This window comes from Sapajus apella, unplaced genomic scaffold (assembly GCF_009761245.1).
Source record: "Sapajus apella isolate SASKATOON/1434 unplaced genomic scaffold, GSC_monkey_1.0 scaffold11, whole genome shotgun sequence".
Classification (NCBI taxonomy): Eukaryota; Metazoa; Chordata; class Mammalia; order Primates; family Cebidae; genus Sapajus; species Sapajus apella.
Genome location: NW_022436951.1, coordinates 3,349,498 through 3,364,569, shown reverse-complemented (window position 1 = coordinate 3,364,569; position 15,072 = coordinate 3,349,498). Strand labels below are relative to the sequence as shown.

At 38.3% G+C, this 15,072-nt stretch overlaps 1 pseudogene; it reads right to left on the bottom strand.

Annotated features, from left to right (window-relative positions):
* Nucleotides 1–4,747: 4,747 nt before the first annotated feature.
* Nucleotides 4,748–5,370, bottom strand: LOC116552146 (annotated as a pseudogene).
* Nucleotides 5,371–15,072: the final 9,702 nt, after the last annotated feature.

The following is a 15,072-nucleotide window of genomic DNA, read 5'->3' as shown; positions in this document are numbered from 1 at the left end:
TCTTCGGAGGCCCAGTCAAATCCCACTTGATCCATGACAACAGCCTCCCAGAAAATGCCTCTGAACCATTATAAAATTTGCTTTCTGTTCCAATTTCTGAGTATCTAATCAGGTACAACATTATATGTTTATTTCATCTTTCATAGTATTTGTCTTATTTTCCTAAAAGACTATTAAAAAAAAGTAGGCAAAGTATAAGAACAGGGACTTCTCAGAAGAAGACATACAAGAGGCCAACAAACATGAAAAAATGCTCATCATCATCAGTTATCAGAGAGATTCAAATCAAAACCACAATGAGATACCATCTCACACCAGTCAGAATGGCTGTTATTAAAAAGTCAAAAAACAATAGATATTAACAAGATTTCAGAAAAAAAGGAATGCTTATAAATTGTTGGTAGGAATATAAATTAATTCAGCCACTGTGAAAAGAGTTTGGAGATTTCTCAAAGAAATAAAAGTATAACTACTATTTGACCCAGCAATCTCATTATTGCATATATACCTAAAGGAAAATATATATTTCTACCAAAAAGACTTGTACGTTTGTCATAGCACTATTCATAAAAGCAAAGACATGGAATCAATTTAGATGCCCATAAACAGTGCATTGGATGAAGAAAGTGTGGTACATATACACCATGGAATACAATGTAGCCCTAAAAAGAACAGAGTCATGTCCTTTGCAACAACATGGATGCAGCTAGAGGCCATATCCTAAGCTAATGAACACAGAAACAGAAAACCAAATACTGCATGTTCTCACTTCTAAGTAGAAGCTAAACACTAAGTAGAAGCTAAACATATAGACATAAAGATGGCAACAATGGAAATTGGGGATTACTAGAGAAGGATGGATGGGAGTGGGGCAAGGATTGAAAAACTATTGGGTACTATGTTCACTATTTGGGTGATGGGATGAATAGCAGCCTAAATCTCAGCATCACGCAATATACCCATGTAACAAACTTGCACATGTAGCTTCTGAATCTAAAATTAAAACAATTTAAATAAAGAGAAAAGAAAAATATATACTATAGTTTTGAAATTCTTCTGTGTTCTTTTTTTTCTGCTTAGCCCTGTGGTGGATGCATGATAAAACAAATATGTTTAAGATGGGATGTTTCCCTAAATCACTTTCTTATTTTTGCATATCTGCTCTCTATGAGTATAAAGTGAGTTTTTGGAGATTGTCAGTATTCAGTGTTTTCTACCTTTTGACCTTATTTGCTCTGATGTTCATTTTCCCTGGAAAGTTTCCTTTACCAATATTTCTCTTTCATATGAGAAAACTGCATTGACTACAGTCATATTCAATGGTGGACTGAAGTGTAAAGTTGAACTGTTTCATGGACTTTTGATCAATGTAGGCAGACTTTATTGTAATTTAGGCCAAAACTTCTATGGAAAGTTTAGGTATTTAGAACTATAAAAGTTGTATCTTTAGCTGGGATAGGTAAATTTTATATTCTGCTGACGTAAGAGGCAAGTCATTTTTAAACATATAGCCTAAGAACTGTTGATACAAAGGTCTGGTGTTGCCCTTTGATAAGAGTGAGGTAAAATTAAAGATATTTATTGAAATTTTTTTTTTTTTTTTTTCTGAATCCTAACCACTAGACTACCAGGGATGAAACATCCTTTTATAAACACCTACTATTTTATAAACACCTGCTTTCTGCCCAGCCCTGGGATAGGCAGATCCTAGAGTGTTGAACTCAGGAATACTGTGTACCATCCAAAAAAAAAAAAAAAACAAAAAAAACAAAACAAAACTTCAGAGTCTTGTAGATTATTTACTTCTGGTAGAGTTAGGTTGACTCATACATGTAATTCCATTCTGAGAAAGCCTCAGAACAAAACAAGACAAAGTGGATCAGCACCAAAATCCTAGAGTTTAAAATCCATCAGCTCAGACAGAGGAAGTCCATGTGAGTGGGAAGTAGACTTTTCAACCAGTGGAGAAGCCTCCCTACTGAACAGGAAGTATGCTTTGTCCCAGAGAGACTGAAGAAAAATGCAGAGAGGGTGCCTTTCTACTTTTTCTATTATAGGAGAAGGGTGGATCAAGAGGCTGGCAAAACCACAAAGAATAAAATATTGCTGGCCCATGGAAACAAATATATTAGGAAATCAGGAAGTCACCCTGCTGCTCCGGAAGTGGTGTCAGTGAATGGTGCCCCAGCATCCGAAGTCCTTTTGGAGAAAACAGTAGTCTGTAATGCCTGCTAATGGGAAATCTTCAGAAGAATCAGTTTATAGGGAGAGACTGGAAAGACAGGTGATAAATAATGACAGGGCTTGAGAATTCCATCTACCAGGGACCTCAGTTAAAAATCCTAATATCTTTGCATTCTTCCTAGTTTAGAAAGACCTATGGTGTAAGCATTCATAAAGCATAACAAGAGAAGAATTTCAAAATTTCAACAAAGACATATCTTTATCAAAGCAGTCTCATTAGCTTGTAAATTTGACAGGGAAAATATCATCTGGAAAACAAACTTGAATTATTTTGTATCAAGCGAGGTCAAGGAAAATTTTCAATAAGAATGAAAACAATCTAGAATGGAGTGGCCTGACCTAGTTTTAGCAAACCTTAACAAGGAGGGTCAGAATCGTTCCTAGGGGTCTTAATTGCCAAATGAAGTGGTTTCCCAGAATGAGGTCTTAAAAATACAGATTCCTGCTCTCGCCACCACATTACCAGCACCACCAATTCCCTCAGCCACTCACCTCCACCCCTAAAAGCTCTGATTCAATCCCTCTGTGCTTAGGAATCTGTGTTTTCAACAGCATTCATCAGCCATGTTTGGGAACCTCTGGTCAAGGGAACCAATCAGAATAATTCATGCCAGTGCTTTTCCACCCTGACTGCATATTGAATCACTTGGGAGCTTTTAACAATACCGGTGTTGGAGGTTCCTCTCCCAGATACTCTGATTTAACTTATCTGTAGTGTGAATTTCCCAAAAGCTCTCCAGTCAATTCTAATGTGGAGCCAGGATGAAGAACCACTGACTTAAGTTAGACCCAAAATTTTCCATTTTGAACTTTTCTGACCTGCATCCATTTGACTTTTGAAATAGTTGCATCTAATTTTTAGATACTTCATACATTATTATCCCTACTTTTGATCAAAAATCCAAACTGTAATATTAAAACTAATGACCTTCATGACTGCTGCTGTTCCGTAGGTATTGCTAGGCTGTGGTAGCAGCAGTCAGGGAGTCTTTGACACACAGGCCTTATTCCCCCAAATCTTCTCTTGAAAATCTCCTAAATTCTTTGAGAGAGTGTATTTTCTGAAAGGTTGATACAGTAAAGACATAACTTCAGAATAAACAGGAGATATGCCCAAACAGCTGGCCAGGAGTAAGAAGACTAAGCAGCACTGTCTCAGTGTCATCAGAGGAAAGAGGAGCTGTCCTGCTGTTTAAGCCATTCTGCCACCTGATGCATTTGACTGAAGCCCTCTGCACTGCCCTGTAGACTGTCCCAGCATGACCTCAGACCCTGCAACTAAGATATTTGCCTCTTTTGTATTATATTTGAGTCTCTGAGATCCTGGGCATTGTGAATCTCATGACTACCCAACCCCTTATCATTTTATTTAACTCATTGGAATTCATGTTGGTGAGCTAAAGAGCATAAACTTCTGCCTGCCCCACTGGCCAGTGAGCCAAGACTCATAGTAAAAGGACATTCTGGGCTGTCCCTAGACGGCTATGTCATCTACGTACTCTCCACTTGACTTGACTGGGCCCCTGGTAATGACTGGCTAGAGTTTGAACATGTTAACCAATACATGGTAAAGCCTTGGTGAGAGTCTTAGGACACAATTTCAGAGTGCATGAGGGCGCTCTCCTCAGAAGCCTGTGGAGAGCAAGTTGTGAATGAAGCAGTTAGAGGACATTCCTGTGATCAATACAGCCTTCAAAAGTGTTTTAGGAAAGGAAGGGTATAGAAAGGGAAGAATATATTCAACCGTCTCCAAATAGCTGGCTTATTACTACAGGAAAATGATAAGATGGGGGTATATTAATCACGTTTCCTTATTTGTTATTGTACCAAAAGAATCCAGTGAATTGGAATGTTATTTTGCATTGCTGTCGAGGCTTCTTCAATGGAGCCTATGACTGCAATGAGCAGCAGAAAAAAAAAATTATCTAAAGTAAAGCACAAGACTTCCTAACAGTGAGTGACTGGTATCATTAATTTGTACAATTGCTCGTACATATCCCTGCATGAAACCAGCTGCAGATCAAAAGTAGTTGGGAAATAAAAAATAACAATACAATAATACAAATAATACGAATAAAAATGCAGTATAACAACTGTTTTCATAATACCTACATTGTAAGAGGCATTATAAGTAGTATAGAGATGATTTAAAGTATATGGGAAGATGTGGAGAGGTTATGTGCAAATATTATGCCATTTCATATAAGTGACTTAAGCATTTGGATTTTGGTATGTGCTGGGGTCCTGGACCCAGAGATATAAGGGGTGACTGTATTTGCTTATTTTATGTTGTTGGCAGAAAGTTTAGCACTGTTTCTGTAAGCAATCTGGTTTGCTCCCAGGGTGTATAGCGCAAGAAAGTCGGGCGTCCTTTCTTGCTTCAGCCTTCTTTGCTGTTCACATACATCTACAAATTTGCTGTAGATCCTCCTGGTTTAGTGTGGAGACTCTTACTTATTAATCCACCCTTTCAAATTATATATATATATTTTTTGACAGATAAACAGTTTCTTTATTCATCCTCCTCCTCGTCCTCTTCCTCCTCGTCTTCTTCATCTTCCTCTTCCACTTTTTTCCTGGCAACTTTAGCAGGACCCTTTGCACCATCAAACTTTCCTTTTGTCTTATAGTCAGCAACATCCTTCTCATACTTCTCCTTCAGCTTTGCCACCTTAGTGATGTAAGGCTGCTTTCCGCTGTCATTTAGGTTATTCCACATCTCACCCAGCTTTTTTGCCACGTCTCCAATAGAAATGCCAGGGTTTGTGGATTTGATCTTGGGGGGGATTTCTGAACAGAAGAGGAAGAATCCAGATGGTGGCCTTTTGGGGGCATTAGGATCCTTCTTCTTCTTGCCTCCCTTAGCTGGTCCATAATCCTTCATTTCCCAATCATAGCGCACTGTATCTGCCTTTGCCGTTTCATCAAATTTAGATTTCTCTTTCCCAGACATTGTCTTCCACCTCTCAGAACATTTCTTGGAAAACTCTGCAAAATTGACAAGGACCTCTGGGTTTTTCTTCTTATGTCCTTCTCTGTACGTCTGCACAAAGAAGGCATAAGCAGACATCTTGCCCTTTGGTTTCTTGGGGTGACCTTTAGCCATCCTGACTGTATTGTTCGCTAGTCTCCATTCAACATATATTTATTAATCACCTATTTTGTACCACCACTCTCTGTTTTATCACGTTGGCTTATGTCACCTCCTGTCGTAGGAGTGAGTCATACACAATATTGATGCCTCCAGCTTCCATTTTGTTAAATGTTAGATATTAATGTTAAATGTTAAATAATGTTAAAAATAACAGCTAACATTCTATGGTGTTTACCTCGTACAAGTTATTGTTCCAAGTGCTTTATCTATGTGGAGGAACAGGCATTTACTTTCAAATTATAGACATACGAAAGACATCTACTTGGTGTAGTAATGTGATGAAACACTTTCACTGGGAAATAAGTTGTTGTCCAGACAGGAAGTCAGGAGGTGACTCTGTGGTCTCGGCTGTAGCTTATTCACCTCTGGAGACACAGATCGAGTGAATAATTCAAATTGCAAAAGAATCACTCTGAGAGCTGTCTGTATCTTCCATTGATGCAAGTAACAGGACATATATCAAATCCCGTTTTATTGTGTGCTGTGAATGCCTTTTGTGTTAGCATATATTGTGAGAGTACTTTGTGTGCTCCTGGGGAGAAGGCACCCCGTGGCACCATCAGCAGTTTTTCTCCTTCTGACTTGTTATGATAACAACTTTTGTTTATACAGTCAACGCTTGGAAATTCAAGATAATGTGAAACACTCAAAACGTATGACCCAATTTTTCTGGAACTATCCTGATTTGAAATATTTATCCAACCATCCCCACAAACCACTGTCTGAGAAAAATGAAGCTGCTGAAAATGCCGTCTTTGGATTTGGATGAACTGAGATTTGAATCACAGCTCTGCCACCTACGACGCTGTGTGACCATAGGCGAGATGCTCTACATTTCGAAGCCTCAATTATTTTTTAGTATATTCTTCCTTCTCAGAGTTTAAGCAGGGATAAAATAAGATTATGCATGCGAAGCAGTAACACAGTGGCTTGTATATAAAAAAAATGCTCATACATTTTTTCCAGTATTATTCATTAATTCAAATATTTTTGGGTCATACCACTTGTTCCAAACTGTCTTTCATATCCGGCAACTCCCCACAAATACTTTTAAAAATTCAATATTTTTGTTTCAAAAATACAATGTCTATACCTGAAGAGAATGGAGAGTACATGGAGTACAGATAAACTCCATGTCTGTTTGAAGTTAGTAATAAGTAACAAAATGCACTTATTTGAATTTGCTTTTATTCCCTCTTTTGCTATTGGTGTTTTATGAAATTGCTGAGTGAAATTGCCAAGAGAATGAGAGACAAATGACATTAATAGCAAATTGCAAATTCATTTCTCAAATAATTTAGATAAGACAGAGCTTTTCTTTCAATATATTATGATAAATTCCAATCTGTTACTAACTGCAACCTTGTGACCTGTGGAAAGGAAAGAATGATTAGCCCATTTTAGAGAGGGGATACTGAAGTTATGGAAGTTTGGGCAGCAAATTCCCAGAAAGCCTTGGCTCAGTTGTTCACTGCTCACTAATGGACTGCTTCATTCAGTCACTGAATATACTGTTTACTGGCTAATTCATTTAATTATTTCTTCATTCAGCAAGTATCTATTGATCACCTGCTGTGTGCTAGGTACTGTTCTGGATACTGCAGATACAACAGTGAACAAAGCCGACCCAAATCCCTGCCTTTGTTGAGCTGATATTTCATGGGGCAAGAGAAACATTAAGCAAATAGTACACTGTATGTTATGTTTTGTGCTGATATAGACCATAGAGCAAATTCAATCAGGGCAGCAGGATGGAGAGTGGGGTTATAATTTTAACGAGGGTGGGGATTAGGGATGTGCTTGTGGATAAGTCAAGACTTGAAGGAGGGCTCCCCAGTGTGGGGATCTGGGGACTCCACACTCCAGGGAGAGGAAACAGCACTTGCAAAGACTCTTGGCAGGAGGGTATGGACATGTTGAGGAGCAAGGAGGCCTGGGATGAGTAGACAAAGAGAAAAAAGGGAGAAGGAACTAGAATACAGAAGGTTTAGGGTCTTGCAGGCCACTGTGATGACTTTGGCTTTGTCTGGGACTAAGTTGTGAGGGTACCTGGGGGTTTCTAAACAGGAATGGCAAGATCTGAATTCAGTTTTATTGGGGTCACTCCATGCCGTGTGGAGAATAGACAGTGGGGGGTCAAGGGTTGAAGCAGGAAACCAGCTGGGGGCAGCTGGAATAATCCACGCAGGCTTTAGCAGAGTTGGTGGTAGGAAGCAGTCAGAGGTGAAGCAAGAGCTGGCAGAATTGGCTGAACAAACTGGATGAGGTTTGTGAGAGAAAGAGGAAAGCTAAAAATGACTTCAGGGTTTTTGGCCTGAGAAACTGAAAGTGTTGAGTGACCGCCATTATGTGGTTGTCTGAATAATGCAGAGTCTTGGTTCCAGAAATAAAGCTGCAAATTCAATCAATGGTAAAATCATTTTATTTGCAGTCTATCCATTTGGAAGGTATAAATTTTATTTGGACAGGGTCTGAGATGACATCTACCATTGCTTTTTCTTGAAATACCAGACTATCTAAAGAAATATATCATATAAACTAGGCTCCAGAAAGAATATTTGGACAGGAATATGTATCAGAATTTACTAAATGGATTTTTGAGCAGACATACTCTTCTGGATTCATCACAGACTTAAGGAAAGATAATTGACAGGATGGGTCGTAGGTTTAAATATTTTTTAAAAATTCCCCTAGATGATTTCAACATACTTTATCCTTTCCTCTTAGTCTGATGAGTACTATGGTATTTTATGAAGCTAGCAAATCTTTTTAAGTCTGGTGAAAACCACTGCATTTTTTTTTGAAGCTAGCTGATGTTTTAAGTACTTCTAAAGTAACTTAAAAATGATTTGTATATTATAATCCATACACAGGGTACATTTCTGCATTTTTTAAAGCATATTTTTTAAGGTTCTCTGTTAGCATATTGGAATGACAGTATGAGGAGAAACTTTAAAATTATCTAATTCCATAGTTAGGCTTAGTATCGTGTGCCAATGTTGACAGATTGATGGCTGCTTTTTGGAGTTCTGTGTTAAGAAAAACTCTGAGGGTGTTTCTGGGCCTAATGGAAAGTTCACTGTGCAGCTTAGCCAGATCGGCCGTGGGAGCAGTATGGGAAGTGACTGTGGATGTACCACTCTCCTCCACTCCAGTCCTGATTCTAGTCCCGACCTCTCCTTCCAAGGAACCTTGCCTGAGGCCTCATTGGTTGTCAGGGGTCCCAGTGGTCCTTATCTCCAATCCAAAGCACCTTGCAGCACGCTTCACACACTGGGTCGTCTGTGTTGTCCTAGAAAGTAAACAGCTCACATTGACATTTCTATGCCTGATAAAAACTTGAATATTGAAATTCAATAGCTTGTAATCCAGACATTTCACCAATCTAGACAGATCCAAATTAGTAAGCTTTTATTATGTAGGCAGGGCAAGTACCTTAAATGTAAAAGAATGGTTCTGTTATTTTTGTTTCTCTTTTCTTTTAAAAAAATTCATAATTTGACATGAAGCAAGAACAATGAAATAAAAGCTATATTTTATATACTATGGTGGAGTGGATTTACAGCTAACACTATGATCCACAAAAACTGGCATAAATAATTTTTTCTGTTTGTCTCCTGGGCCATGGAATGTAAAGGAAATGGCTGAGCAGCAGCTGCAAACAATTACTAAGCATTTTCAACTGTCTTGTGAAATGCAATGAATTCAGAGCATCACTTCAGAAACTCCTGGTTGCTTTCCTCGGAAAAAGTGTGCAGCCACAGGGCCAAACCCTCTTATGCCTCTCCTCAGCAAGGTTTGAGGATCCAGAGCTTTTATGCTGGTTCTGTCTTCTGACACCCTAAAATGAATAGTCCCTCTCTTTTTCTTCTTCTTGACCCCTCTCTCTCCTTAACTCACTTTAATTCTATCTTCCAGAATGTGTTTCTTGCAATTCCTTTAGTTTTAGCACATTACAGTTCATAAATGCCCAAAACTGGCTGCTGGAGAACCACAACCCCTTTCTGCACACGCATAAGGAAATTTTCCTTTAGGCCCTGAAAGCAAAGTCCCGTCCAAGTCAAGCAAGCAAATTGTGAAATGCTGCCCGTATGAACTTTCCTATTATTGTACTAGGGATTCCTGAGTTTTAGTCAACTTGAAAAGAGATTTTTTTTTTCTGAAGAAATATTATTCCTTAGACTAGTATATGAAATCCAAAACATAAATGCAACTGAAATACACATAGTAAACTGTGGTTGCCACAGTCACCTTTAACTTGTGTTCTGAGAGTAAAGGGTGAGTGGAAGGAGTTGGAGACCTGAGAGAAATGTCAGTGATGTCACCAAAGAGTAGATGGAAACTGATAGCATCCTGGCCTGGCCAAAAATACCACACCAGTCACAACCTAGAGACCAGGGAAGATCAGCAGTTACGGACCTGCATAGCCCTAGTTAACAATTTACCTTTCTGTTATTGCCACAGTGAAAGAATAACTCTGCACTGTAATTATTCAACAAAAGTAAACCAGGATATGATGAGCAGAGACCTGCTAGAGGCATTAGAAAAGACATTTCAATTTTTATTCTATATACATATATAGACCATATACATATATATACACACACTTACATATCTATATGTATATACATACATATCTATCTATAGATCTCTATGTTTCAAAGGAAGAAATTGTTGGATAAAATACAAACACTCCTCTGACTGCCACAAAGTCAGGTATCTAAGGGCCAACTTTGCTCATAGAAGAAAGGGGTCGATTCCTGCGCTCTAGTTTACCTGTCGGCTTGTAGTGAGAGTGCCCACATCCCGTTGTTGCAACATAAGAACTGAGAGAAGGAAAGAAACAGAACATTTCCCTATCAGGCCTCCTCCCCACCCCATACCTCTCGCCCCAACATCTTGTCCATCTGGCCTAGAAGCTGTTATTCAACTTCAGAAAATGGGGTGAAGGGGAGAGGGATAGAGACAGCAAAGCTCTAGATTCCTTGTTACTTTAACACTGGGTGCTTTCAGATCTCAGGGTGAATTCCATGTTAAAGATAAGGAGTCTTGTCAATTTCTGTGTCTCCGTAAGTCCAAAACAATATGAACTGTTCTGATGGTCTGTCTGCAAGTATGGAAAATATTCACGATTATGTCATATATTAAACGAGCAAATGGTGCTTGATTGTGAAGTGTAAAAGTTGAACTTCAGGATGCAACTGAAAGAATGGAATGAAAGTGTTTAAATTGGGTAATGAAAAACATGTAGTTTTAAGTCAGATTTAGGATTAGAAAGAAAAGTATGCCTGAAAATTTGGAATGAATTATTAGGAAATATAAACATTTCAAATTGCAAACATGTGAAGCAAAGTTTAAGTTGTTGTTTGCCCCTTCCCCCTTCCTCCAATGTTTTTCCCCACCAAAGAAAAGATGTTTCTGCACGTGGTGTTACACTCCAGTGGGCCACATGACGGCATCATCGCCTTCAGATGCTGGGGGACAAGCAGAATGTACAGAAAGACGATCCGTTCTCATTGCAGGATTCTTGATGATGAATGACCTCTGGATGTATTTTTTTCTAAGTAGTTCTCATTTTAATATAATAGAAAAATCCTTGTAAAGAGACAATAAATATCTCCATTATGGTCACATGCATTATAAAGATTGGTAAAACATGAACAAAAAAATAATTGGGGAAATACTAGGAATCCACCAAAAACTGGAACTATTTAAGCTCATATAGCCAAGGCTGAGAATGCTGCATTATTAATAAAAGCAACCAAAAATATATACATCTTCAGATTTTACATGTATTAATAAAAGCATCTAGCTTTTATTAATTAATATATTAATTTAAAAACATCTAGATGCTATTTTTGATATATAAATATCTTCATATATATCTTTAGTTTATATATCTATATCTTCAGCTTATATATACATAAATCTTGTTTCTTTTATTAATATTGCAACATTACAACATCTTGTATATGTATCTTGTCCATTTCCATCTTCTGTGAAGAAATGCTAGATTAAATAGAAAGACAGATAAATTCGGTGAACTATGCAAAATAATAAATTGCTGACAGAAATAAGAAAAAAAGAAATAATAAACTAGAGCTTCAGGTGAGTATTCAGGTGGGTGATTCATATGCAGGAACCAGAGAGTGAGTCTTTCACTTTTCAAAGATCTGTTTGATTCTCCTGCATTATTACTGGCTTTAGATAGAAGTTACTTATTATGAAATTAGTAACTTGGTTAGCCATTTTTAACAGAGTAACTGGTTACTCTCTGCATAGTTGTGCACCCAGAGACAATTTAGATATCTGAATTCCTTTCCAAAATAAAAGTAAAATAAGGTAAAAGAAGCATTTTTGGCTCACAGTTTGCTTGTTCTGGGGAATAAAAATGCTCCTAATTTTACTAGTAGGTTTCCTAATTTTGGAAATATTCTACATCAGATCTTTGACTCAAATTCTATCAGCAATGGTTTGCTGCTACAATATTGATTCTAATTTTCACATATCAACTGCTAGTCTTTTTCTTTCTTTCCCTTCTTTTAAACATTTTAAATTATGAATAATGCACATTCAGAAAAGAAGAGAAAACCTATAACTAGGATATAACAAGTAGTTATAAAGAGAACATCCATGTCACTCTCACCCAGGGCAGGAAATACAAAATATCACCCTCTCCAGGAACCCCTGTGTCCTCTCTTCACAGCATCCTTTCTTCCTCAACACAATCGCTTTTATGGTATTCATTTCTTTATAGTTTTACTACCATTAAATGCATCCTCCAAAAAATATAGTTTTATTTTTCCTGTTGTAAAACTTTATATCAAGGAAATACAGTATAAAAATTCATTGTGTCTGGCTTCTTTTACTCAGTGTGCTGCTCGTCCAAGTTGTTGGTTAGCTGTAGCCTTTTATTTTTATTTTTTGAGTCAGAGTTTTGCTCTTGTTGCCCAGGCTGGAGAGCAATGGTGCAATCTCAGCTCACTGCAACCTCCGCCTCCCAGGTTTAAGCAATTCTCCTGCCTCAGCCTCCTGAATAGCTGGGATTACACGCATGCACCACCATGCCCGGCTAATTTTTGTAGTTTTAGTAGAGACGGGGCTTCTCCATGTTGGTCAGGCTGGTCTCGAACTCCTGACCCCAGGTGATCCATCCACCTCGGCCTCCCAAAGTGCTGGGATTACAGGCGTGAGCCACCGTGCCCGGCCCAGCTATAGCCTTTTCATTTGCTTTGCTCTGTAGTATCCCAGGGCACAAAGACACCCATGTTGGTTAACATTTGGGTCGTTTCCAGCTTGTGGCTCTTCTGAGCATGCTTGTCCACATGTCCTGGAACATAGCTATGCATTTCTCTAAGGTGTATCTCTGGTGGTATAAATGCCGGGTTACTGTGCCGGATTATAGATGTCAGCTTTACTGTACAGAGTTGCACTGTTTTCCAGAGTTGTACAAATTTGCCTTCCCACGTAGAGTGTACTAATGTTTCTCTTGCAGAAGAGCCTCATCATCACTTGACATTGTGACACTTTTTAGCTTTGCCACTCTGTCTATTGCCTCACTGTGGTTTTAGTTTACACTTCCCAGATTATCAAAGATGTTGAACATCTTTCGATATGTTTATTGGCCATTGAATTGTCCTTTAGTTTGTGTGTGTGATATACCTTTTCAAGTCTTTGTACTTTTTTTTTTTTTTACATATTTTGAAAGCTAACACTTTGTTGGATATGTGTGTGTGGGTGGATATGTGTGTGTGTAGTTTATATTTTAATCTAAACATATACTAATAATTTACATATAATACATAAACTTTTTATATGTATATAAATACTTTCTTCAGTGAAGTTTAAGAAAGGGAAGATGGGTATCTTCACCAACATAATGATTGCTATGAATTTAGAGAGAAAAAAAGTGTAAAATTTGTGCCTTCATGATGTTAACATGGCATTGCCCTTTTTACTAACATTCTGTCAAACTCCGTGCCTATGAAATCATTAGCAGAACAGTAATGTGCTTCAGAAAAACAAAAGAAGATTCTAAACCCAAAGGGACCCTAAAGGTAAATATATCCTATTACAAACCTCGAGTTGCAGATGAAGTACTTGAGTCCCAGTGCTCAAGGACTCAAGATAGTGAAACACAGGCCATGACTCCCTCTCTGCACATTTCCTCCCACGTTTTTAGTTAGCACAGGTCTCCACTTTCAGGCTTGCTCCCTAGAAATGGTATTTAATTTTTTTTTTTTTTTTTTTTTTTTACAACACAACTCTGGAGGAGATGACAGTGAATTTAGTTGTTCTGCTAATTCTTAAAATACGAAACACTTAGAAAATATCCTTTAGTTACTTTCTTGTGAACACTGGTTTTTCAAGCTTTCCTAATCAGCCTTCCTGCCTAGAGGGCTGGGAATCTTAATTCCAGAAATCCGCATTTGCTGCTCAGATCCAGAATCCATCTGTGGTTGTGGCGCTTTGAGGCCCAGTGCCCCTGACCTATAAAAGCACCTTCCCTTTGTAACTCTCAGGACTCCAGGCAGTGTTTTCATTCAAGCCACTGGCATTAATGTTTGCTGGGCACACTTCCCTAAATGGAATCTTTAATGGCCACTCTGCTCAGTGCCAACATCAAAGGTGGGAACAGCAATAGGGAAGAGGAACAGAACTTTGTAGGGAGAAAGAAAGCTTAGAGGCAACTGCGTTTTTAATTTTTTCTGTGTCTTCTATTAGCGATATTTCTGTTTTCATGATGGTGTGGGGAGAAGCACTTGTTGTCTTATGCTTATGAGTCTTTATAAACTATATCTTCGATTACACTGAACATTAAAAAGAGTAATAAAATTGATTTTAAACTTGTGTGTCCTTAGAGCAGGAAAAAGATCTGGCATTCATCATAGCAAAACAATAGAGCTGTGTCATTTAAAACGGCGGGCTTGCTCTTAGGACACATACATAGACATAAAACGGCAGCTGTCAAAGGGGTCTGATGACCACTGGTGGGCCTTAAGGATTCTCCAGGTGGCCTTTGGGCTGGTCTCTTGTACCATTAGCTTTAAATACAACCACATTTATGCTGTCTTTGTAGTTTAGAATAAATCCGTTTATAGCCCTTAGTAATGTCTCTTTAAAAACAGCGTGTCTCAATAATTTTGGTTAGAATATGTGGTCTGTGATGTTCTGCGTCATATGGAAATGATCTGTGGGCCACATCTACTTATTAAACTCGGGAATCACATATCTAGGCCCTTTAAGTCATAAGTTAACATTTATTACATGCGCAATATGTGGCAGAGTTTGCTCATTCACCTAGTTCCTTAGAATTCAGTGATGTAGGCTCTTGGCCTAGAAATACACCTCCCTTGGGGGATGAAAGTCAGCCATGGGCACGTCCAATGGAACAAAAGAAATCCGTTTGCCGAGAGAAACTAAGAATGGAAAGAAGCAGATGCACAAAGCAAATGAAAGAAAATAAGAGTTTAGCCGGGTGGTGGAGGTTGCAGTGAGCTGAGATTGGGCCACTGCACTCCAGCCTGGGTGACAAAGCGAGACTCCATCTCAATAAAAAAAAAAAAATAAAATAAAATAGAAAATGAGAATTTAGAAAAGAGAGAGGGGACAGATGAGCTGCTTTGGCTTTTGGTGACTTTGCCATCCCGGGTTTTGGCTCAAGTATGGTTTAT